We start from the raw sequence: 8,793 nt of genomic DNA, 5'->3' as shown, positions 1-8,793 counted from the left end.
GTTATAATCACCCTGTCATCTAAAATTAACAAAGGAGGCGATTGACGACACGTTACCTCACATTTCCCCTTCGATGTTGCATGTTTGTTTTTTCTATAAATATTTTATGTACAAATTATTGTATTAAGAATTGTAATATAGTTATTATTTTAAGGATGGAATTGTTTTTTAATCGACCAAAATACAAAAGCGACCTTTCTTTAATTACAAACGACACGGCCGACGTTCACATTCTCGGACGGATCACAATTAAGAAGAATGTCTGATCTTCCGTGGTCTGAAGCAACTCACCGAGGATATTAAGAAACCGTGAGATGGGTGGAAAAACCTTTCCCACCTTCTGAACTAAGCTACTTTCTCAATCGGGGGACAGCGTTTCTAGATGCAAGTGACTTTAAAATAAGTTGCATTTAAAACCATGAAGAAAAAATTGTAAAAAACCGAAGCGAACCATGAAACAGTTCTATTGTCGAACTAGAAAGGAGCAAAAGTCAGAACCAATTGTCTAGATAAAATATGATGGTGTCGTCAGAAGAAGACTATAGAAAACCATGAAAGTCTTTTTTTATACATACTCGTGTCTACGCGAGAGTGTAGATCTTCCAAATGTTCAAATATTTCATGACCTCTTCATATTCAACTAAAACGTTCACTGACTTAAAATTGCGACATTATATATGATTTTATAATTTTCTTACTCTTATTGATTTTTCAAGTACTTTTCTCCTCTTACCCTCTTGGCTTTTGCTTTACATCAGGCGTGAATTTCTTAGGCTCTGAACGATTTCTTGATCCGCCGTAATTTTGCGCAATTGCACCAATTGTATTACACTATCCCATGGATTTTCGCTTAAACGGAAAACTTTAAACTTTCGTTTAGGAAAAAGTGGTCAGGTGAAATCTTTTAAAATGAGACGGCCTTTTTATATGAAAGCTTTGTTCAGGCTTTAAAATATAATAACAGAAACTGGTGGTGATAAACGGTTCTATAAAATCCTGTTGCCGAATCGTGGTTTTACCTTTCTATACTAGTTTTCCTCGTATTTTAAATAAGCACAACAGCGCAATTTGTGCAGAAGTTATACTGAGAATTCCGCATAAGCGAAAAATAGAGAGATAGACAATTAAACAGATATATAGAGAGGTAAGGGAAGAAGACAATGAGAGAAGGAACAAAATATCATTGTGAAAAGGAGAGGGAGAGGGTGGGAGAGAGGGTGAGAGGGTGGGAGTGAGGGAGAGGGAGGGAGGAAGGAAACATCGATAGATAGAGCGAGAGGAAGGAAAAATAGATAGATCGATAGATAGCGAGAAGCGAGAGAAAAGTGGCTAGATAGAGAAGTGGTCTGAGACAGAGTGAGAGAGAGAAAGAGAGAAAAGAGTGGGAATTATATATATATANATGAGGAGGAGGAAACAGCCACTCATATCATCTTCGAATGCGAAGCAACAGCTCAATGGAGGTTTAACCTAACGTACGAAAAAGACTCAGGGAACCAAGTTGCAGCAATAACAGTCAATGACCTGATACTTCTGAGAAGAAGGATTGAGTCTATTGACTAAACTAGGGAACTGGGAAGGTACAATAAGCCAGAAGGCTGCAGTGCCTGGGGAACACAAGCCCCGCTTCCCGGCATCCCTTCCACCATACCATACCATACCTATATTCTCAACATAGGTTATTATAACTGGCATCTACCTTTTTATAAGATAATATATTTTTCATGTATAATATATTATATTACACATATAATACAAATATATTATACATATTACATATATACATGAAAAATATATTATCTTATAAAAAGGTAGATGCCAGTTATAATAACCTATGTTGAGAATGAAAATAAGTAGTTGGCAGGTAGTAAGAGTAAAATACAGTAAATAGGAGCAAAGTACAATAGAGTATGATTGAGTAGAACAGAGTTGTGTAGTACTATCATAGAATAAAGTGCAGTACAATACATTAAAGTAGAAATAGATAAAACCTTAAGCGATGAGCAGGCATAAATGTCTAAAAAACAGAAGTGAAGAAGAATGAACTAAGGTTCAAAAAACAAATTTAATGTTGAAATAGTTTGCCAGCCGACTAATATTTGTTATACTGTGTGGTGATTAGTGACCGTTAATCGGGGCACTCTCGACACGACACGCAAGAATGGCACAATTACACAGAAGGCAAACACTTTGAGCCCTGAAGATGATCTCAATAAAGATCGAAACGTTGGCACGATAAAGAAAATGTTTTTCTGAAACCTACATCACACCAGACCGCACCTCACGATTTCTAAATGAATTATTTGTTATACTGTTGGACACTTTAGGCCAGTTTACTCTTTGGCGGGTTTAGATGTCATGAAAGCGGGACTTACGCCATCTTCAGTGAAAAACTTACAATATACTTTAACACGTGTTTACCGACCGTACCAACAACCACCCCCACGATGTAATATTTTGTTTTATTTATATGTACAACTGTCAAACAAACGTAAAATATTAAAAAAAAGGTTTTCCCTTTTTGTGAAAATCTCGCTCAAATATTGAAAAATTGGTCAGTTTTGGAAGGATTGCCTCTCGTCCGCAGGGGGTTTGGAACTTTTAAGTCTCAAGTAGCCGGGCTACGTGTAATACGGCAAGGATCGTCTTGTGCAACCCGGGTCATTTGGTTACTTTCTTCAGCGTCTATGAAGTAACAATGGCAATGGTCCTTGAGCCGAGTCGACCTTTCACCCGGGTCCGTCTCACAAGACGCGAACTCAGAGCATCTCCCGACCGAATAACCTTTCCATTATTTTATTTTTTAATGTCCATTTTTCAAACAACACAATGATATAAACAAAGGAGTGATTCGCACATATCCAAATAAAATACGATCCAACTCACAATTGACCTCCTTCATCTCTGACGTAATGATAATAAAATCTGTACAAACGTACAGTATTAATTTTATTGTTGGTAAGTGGACGTTGATTAGATTAAAAAAAGTTCTTTACAAAACATACTAGTACAAAACTGGAACTTCACTAGTCTACTGCCCAACATGGATATCATGTTTTACAAAACGTCCTCCAGTTTTATTGAAATGGCAAGATAAAAAGATTAACATTTAAGTAATAAAATTAATTAATAATTACCTCATGTTACTTATTAACAGCATTAGTTTGTTAAGAAATACGTGTAGGTGAATGACAAGGTGTTAACCGATCAAACAAGCATATCAAGCACAAACAAACATAAACCACAGTAAAAAAAACAGGAACACATCAAGCTCAAACCAGGCAGAAAAACAACCACATATATAAAACCAGTCTACAGCCAAACATAAAACAATCAGACACAACCCACAAAAACACTGGGCCTGTTAGAAAAGGGCTTGCAAGAGATGACGAACAGATAAACAATACCAGGGCTTGAGGGAGTAGAGAGGCTAAAAAAATACAAAAGTGCGTTTTCGCCATTAGTCATGTATGCAGCACCGCAGTGCTTGAAGGTGAGTGGAAATTGTATGAAAATGGATTTCACAGACTATGACTGTTCCGGAATATTTCCACGGGGTGACTCAACTGTTTCAAAAACCAGCCCAGAGTCACATTGGGATGGACTCGTGGTGGCTTGTGGTGACGCCCCTGGCGGGAACTTAGACAGAGGCTGTCTTCTATCTGGGACCTTTCGTGAAGCTTGCGTATGGCCAATGTATTACCCCCCGTTCCTCACGGGAGACGTTGCGACCGGACGACAGCATGTAAGCGTTGAGGACGTCATGATCATGCTACAGTCTCTTGAATGCGTAAGTAAGCGATTGGAAAAGGGTAGTGAAATCGGCGGTCTTTGACTCGAGTATGCTTTGCATTGTTGTGCGTATGACCGGCGTGGTACCCTTGGGGAAGCGAAGGATCGGACCACCTAGGCTAGACCTATGGCGTCCCTCGATTGCGCGCAGCAGGTATAGGCTGAGCTCGATAAGAGACCTTTTACCGTAGACTGTGCTCATCTAGGGGGTGGGTAGCAATCCCACTATAATCCGAAACCGTTGTCGGGGCGTTCCCGGAAGTTTCTACGCTGGAGAAGCCTCTACACTCAGAGAGATAGAGTCGCCTTCTCTATCGAGGGAGTACGCGAGGGGGGGGGACGGGCTGATGTATTTCGGCCCGTTAGCCCCTCGCGTGCGGCGTACGACCCGACCCACAATGCGGGCCCGGCCATTCGGAGTGGACAAGCGGAGAGCGTGGCTACCGACCCTCAGGGGCCGGGACACCACTACACCAATGCTGCGGCGGTAACACTATTCCGTCGTATGCGGAGGTGCGTCAGCTCTCATCTTGAGAATCAAAACCTCCGATAAGGCCGTATAGGCTAGGTGCGGACGTTAAAGATCCTCTTGTCTTGTTGACGATGAGTAATCGGGAACCCAATGTTCCGGAATATTAGAATCTATAGAAATATTTCGTTCGATGCCGCATCTTTAATAGCAGGAGTGATACCAGTCTATGTGCAGGAGCAAAGACTAGAATCATCTCGTCATCAGTTCGACAAGATCAAAGCAGGAAAGGTCGTGAGCGGAGTGAATGTGTTGGTTAAACCCGCTTCCTCTCAACTTTGGCTACATCCGGGTAGGGTGCCGGCTGTGACCTGGAGTTTCATGTCGCGATAATTAAGGATAGGAAAAATATTGGTTGGTGGCTTTTCAGAGAAAGAAGAATCGGCTTTAACCGAACAGAAGAGCTGACGAGTCATTGCTCAAACGACATTCCGAGCAAATGGCTCCGTTACGCCATGGATCACGGAAAACATTGCCAAAAAAATTAATATAGTCATGGACAGCCGAATAACGAATGACTCGCTCGTAAACGTAGGTATACACCTTTCACTGATAAAAAAGCTAAGAGAAAGCTTATTCTCCCCACTAGTAACTGTGATTTAGTGACATTGACGGGGCCTTTCATTCGGCATGATGGGCTGTCAACCACATCAAGTAATATCAGAGTTTTGCGGAAAAAAGGTTTATACAACCTATGCTGTACCTTTTTTAGCAATCGAACAGCTTATAGTGATGCTTCTCTAGAGTAATGAACAAGATACTCGATAATAAGGTTGTACTCGAGGTTCCTGTAGCAAACTAGTATATTAGAATACCATTTGACGATGAAATATTTGTCGCTTACAATCTGGGGAAGGCGAATCATGTAATCTGCGATTTTTAGACGGCTAATCCCCACTGTACTGTGAATATACTACTGATATACATTTCCATCCTGAAACTAATATCGTTGATGACACTGCCATTCTATCCTCTAACTCAAACCCAGTCATACTCACTCATAACCACAAACCCCTACTTCCAAACTATTATACCCTCGTCCTCCCTTTCCGTCGTACGCTAACTTAGAGCAACATCTCGACAAACGACTCACCCCTCCATACACGACTTAAAGGAAAGCACTGAACCGAAGGCACAGATTACTTAAAATACTACTGAACAACAGATCTACTCTCCCTTGACAGCAAAATAATCATATACAAATCAATACCGAAACCCATATGGACGTACGGCATGGAACTATGGGGTTCAACCAAATTTTCCTGTCTCCACAAAATCCAGACCGTACAATCACGAATCTTCAGATCGTTAACCCGGTTTACGTTCCCATCCATACCGACCTGAATGCCCCCCCCCCCAAAAAAAAAATCATCTCCAGCTGCTAAAAATTTCACACTAACCTTCAATGCAACTCTAATACCCAAGTGCAACAACTTTCCTCCCGATCATAACCAAAAATACTCCTCGACGTCTAAAAAAAGACAATGTCCTCTAGACCTGCTCTCAGAGTGTGCGAGTGATTCTATGATTTATGTGTGCTAATACTGGATAGCTTCTTCACTCGATATCTTATCGGTTTTTCGTTGTATTATGTCGATATCTATGTAACTTATTGCGTTTCGCACTCATGATTTACTCACTTTAAGAAAAATCATTCATCACTCCATCCTTTCAGCCTTCTTCACTTCTTATCCTACATGAGCTGTTATTTAAGGTGTACTTTCCATCCCCGTAATTTAGGTGTAGTAGAGATTTCTAAATGTTTCCAACTTCTTTATAGTTTTTGTGAGCTTTTATTTTGTAGATCTGAATTCAGTCAGTTCTTATGACTGCGGATTGGCCTTTTGTTTACACTTCCCTTGATTTTATCCATTCCAGTACTATGGTCAGAGCTCTCCTTGATTATTCGTGCCCCGTCTGCCATGTGGCGATACGGATACTGGTTCTGCTGTTCTTCTCATAGAAAACTACAGCACAACCGACTCAAAATAAACTATACATCAGTGTACGCCCATTTACGAGCAGAACTGAATAAACAGAAACATGTTTCTGTTAAACAAGACATGCTATATTAATCAGTCAACCTCTGAAAAAGATCTGTTTGTATGTGGTCAATTAAAACCAAAGTCCTCCGATGTACACTTGTTATCCAGCGAAAAGTAAAAGTGTATAATCCACGATTTATTTATTATCGTCATACGTATTATCATATTATTATGTATATATCCACTTCCTCTTCTCAAAAGGTTTTGTCTGTGTGTTAGAAAACTGATAAATTGCAATATTTATAAGAAATATTTAGAGAAAATGACCTCCTGGTACCTACTTTCACTTGGTATAAGTGAATTTTAAAATAATTCTGACGATTCTGACGTACGAACATTGCCATTAACAAAAAAAGGCTGATCGATATTGAAAAATAATTTTCCATTTATCTATCCATATGTAAATCTATATATAGATCTAGGTATCTAATCTTTTTTATTTATCATTTTATCGAGTGTGTTGTTTTTTCTTAAATGGTCATTGTACACTACATTTATTCACTTTTTCATTCAAATGTTCATTTGACTGGGAAAAATGTAGGAATTCTATAAGAAAATCAGGATTTTAGATAAACGCAAAATTCCATTACCTGAAGATGCAGAGTAGTTCAAGCTATTTTGCACCCATGTCATTTTGGTCAAGCCAAAACACGACTGTCCAATCTGAAAAAAAAACTCCAATTAAAAAAACAATCATTTGCATACGTTTTCAACGTTAAGTCACATCTGACGTTTTGACATTATCTGGTCAGTTGCACAATCGACAAAAGTTACATTAAAACAGATATAAGGATCAATTAAAGGAAGACAATCGGAATGGGTTCGTCCTTTTGAAAACCTCCGGCGTAACGAATTCAACAGACAGTGGGTATTAATTGGGTACAGCGCCCTCGCTGAGATGATCCCTTTTGATTTGTCCCCTGCGGATCGAATGTCAACTCGTCACGTACCTGGTTTGTTTTGTCTGACTTAATTTCAAAATTATAAATGGGTCCTGTTTGATTTTGTTTGGCTACAGCTAAAAAACACTAGGCAAAACATTTTTTCTTTTTAAAAATGAGCCTTTACCTTCCATTATCAGCATCAGACATGATTAATGTATTAATGTAAATAATTAAAACCCAATCCCACCATTCATACATTTACTGACGTCCAAAATGAAATTATAAGTCGACTTTTATGAGAGGTTTTTGATGTCCATATGTGTAAAAATATAGCTAAAGATACATATCGCTGGTAAAGTATCTAGCCTTAAACCAATTTCAATTTTTTCCAGTGTTACCAACGAAATACGAAAGACTTGAGAAGATTATTGTAAAATCCATTTTGTTTTAGTGGTCAATTGACCAAGTTACTTCTTTCAATTAATTATTCTTTTTTATGTAAGGTTTTTGGTTAAGATAACAAAAGATTAGTGTAAAACTTTCTGTAAACATGCAGATAAAGACAGAGATTTAGTTGGTGAAGTAGCTAGGCTTTTAACGGGCTGCAGCAAATTTTGCCACGAGAAATCTGAAGATGATGAGAAGCTGAAACTTGTGTCTGACCAAACCAGTCAGGCGGTCCAGAATGATCAGCAATGACAAAATTACAGGTTCATCACCCTCAGACACAATATAGATGAAAATTATCTATAACCACCAAATTACAAGCTCAACATCCCGCAGACCTGATACAACAGCAAGTTGTGACCTAAGTATAGCATATTTTGCCGTGTGCGATCTGAAGATGGCGAGAAGCCAAAATTTGATCCTGACAGACAGTGAGGATAGGCAGACAAAATTATCGGCGATGACAACATATTAGGCTCATCAAACCGTAGGTCCAATATAGCAGCAATTCGTAGCCCAAGTGAGGAAAATTTGACCGAGTGTCATATGAAGATGGCGAAGAGCCCAAACTTGTGTCTGACAGACGAAACCATTGAGAATAGGCAGACCAAAATTAACTGTAACGACCAAATTACAAGGTCAACACCCCGCAGACTTGATATAGCAGCAATTTGTAGCGTAAGTGCAGTATATTGCCTTGTACGATCTGAAAATGGCGAGAAGACAAAATTTGCTCCTGACAGACCATACCAGTAAGATAATAGGATGACCAAAATTATCGGCAATGACAAAATTGACGCAGATCCAATATAGCAGCTCAAGTATAACGATTTTGACGTTTGAAATGCGATAATGGCGAGAAGCTCATACACGTCTTATGCCAAACCAGGGAGGATAGGCAGAGAAAAATAATTAGTAACGATCACATTACATTTTTTACCATAGGCAATCCCTATTAGCCAAAAATTATAGGTTCATCATTGCGCTGACCTGGTATAGCAACAAGTAGTAGTTCAAGATCCTAGAAGCGACATAGTCAATTCTATTCGTTAGGTGCGTTCTCATGAATCAACTTATCGTTCCACTTTTCAGTTGA

At 39.1% G+C, this 8,793-nt stretch overlaps 1 protein-coding gene across 1 annotated transcript in view; it reads right to left on the bottom strand.

Annotated features, from left to right (window-relative positions):
• The window catches only part of LOC106667526 (peroxisomal targeting signal 2 receptor), an 85,806-nt gene that overhangs the window by 64,122 nt on the left and 12,891 nt on the right, over nucleotides 1-8,793 (bottom strand). The window contains exon 2 of the mRNA XM_014395521.2: nucleotides 6,957-7,029. The gene's annotated coding sequence lies outside the window, so the exon portion shown is untranslated. The remainder of the gene's footprint in view (nucleotides 1-6,956; nucleotides 7,030-8,793) is intronic.

Source organism: Cimex lectularius, unplaced genomic scaffold, assembly GCF_000648675.2.
Source record: "Cimex lectularius strain Harlan isolate CLEC.00 unplaced genomic scaffold, Clec_2.1 scaffold307, whole genome shotgun sequence".
NCBI lineage: Eukaryota > Metazoa > Arthropoda > Insecta > Hemiptera > Cimicidae > Cimex > Cimex lectularius.
Note: the sequence above shows the minus strand (reverse complement) of the source record. Positions and strands in the feature narration are given on the sequence as shown.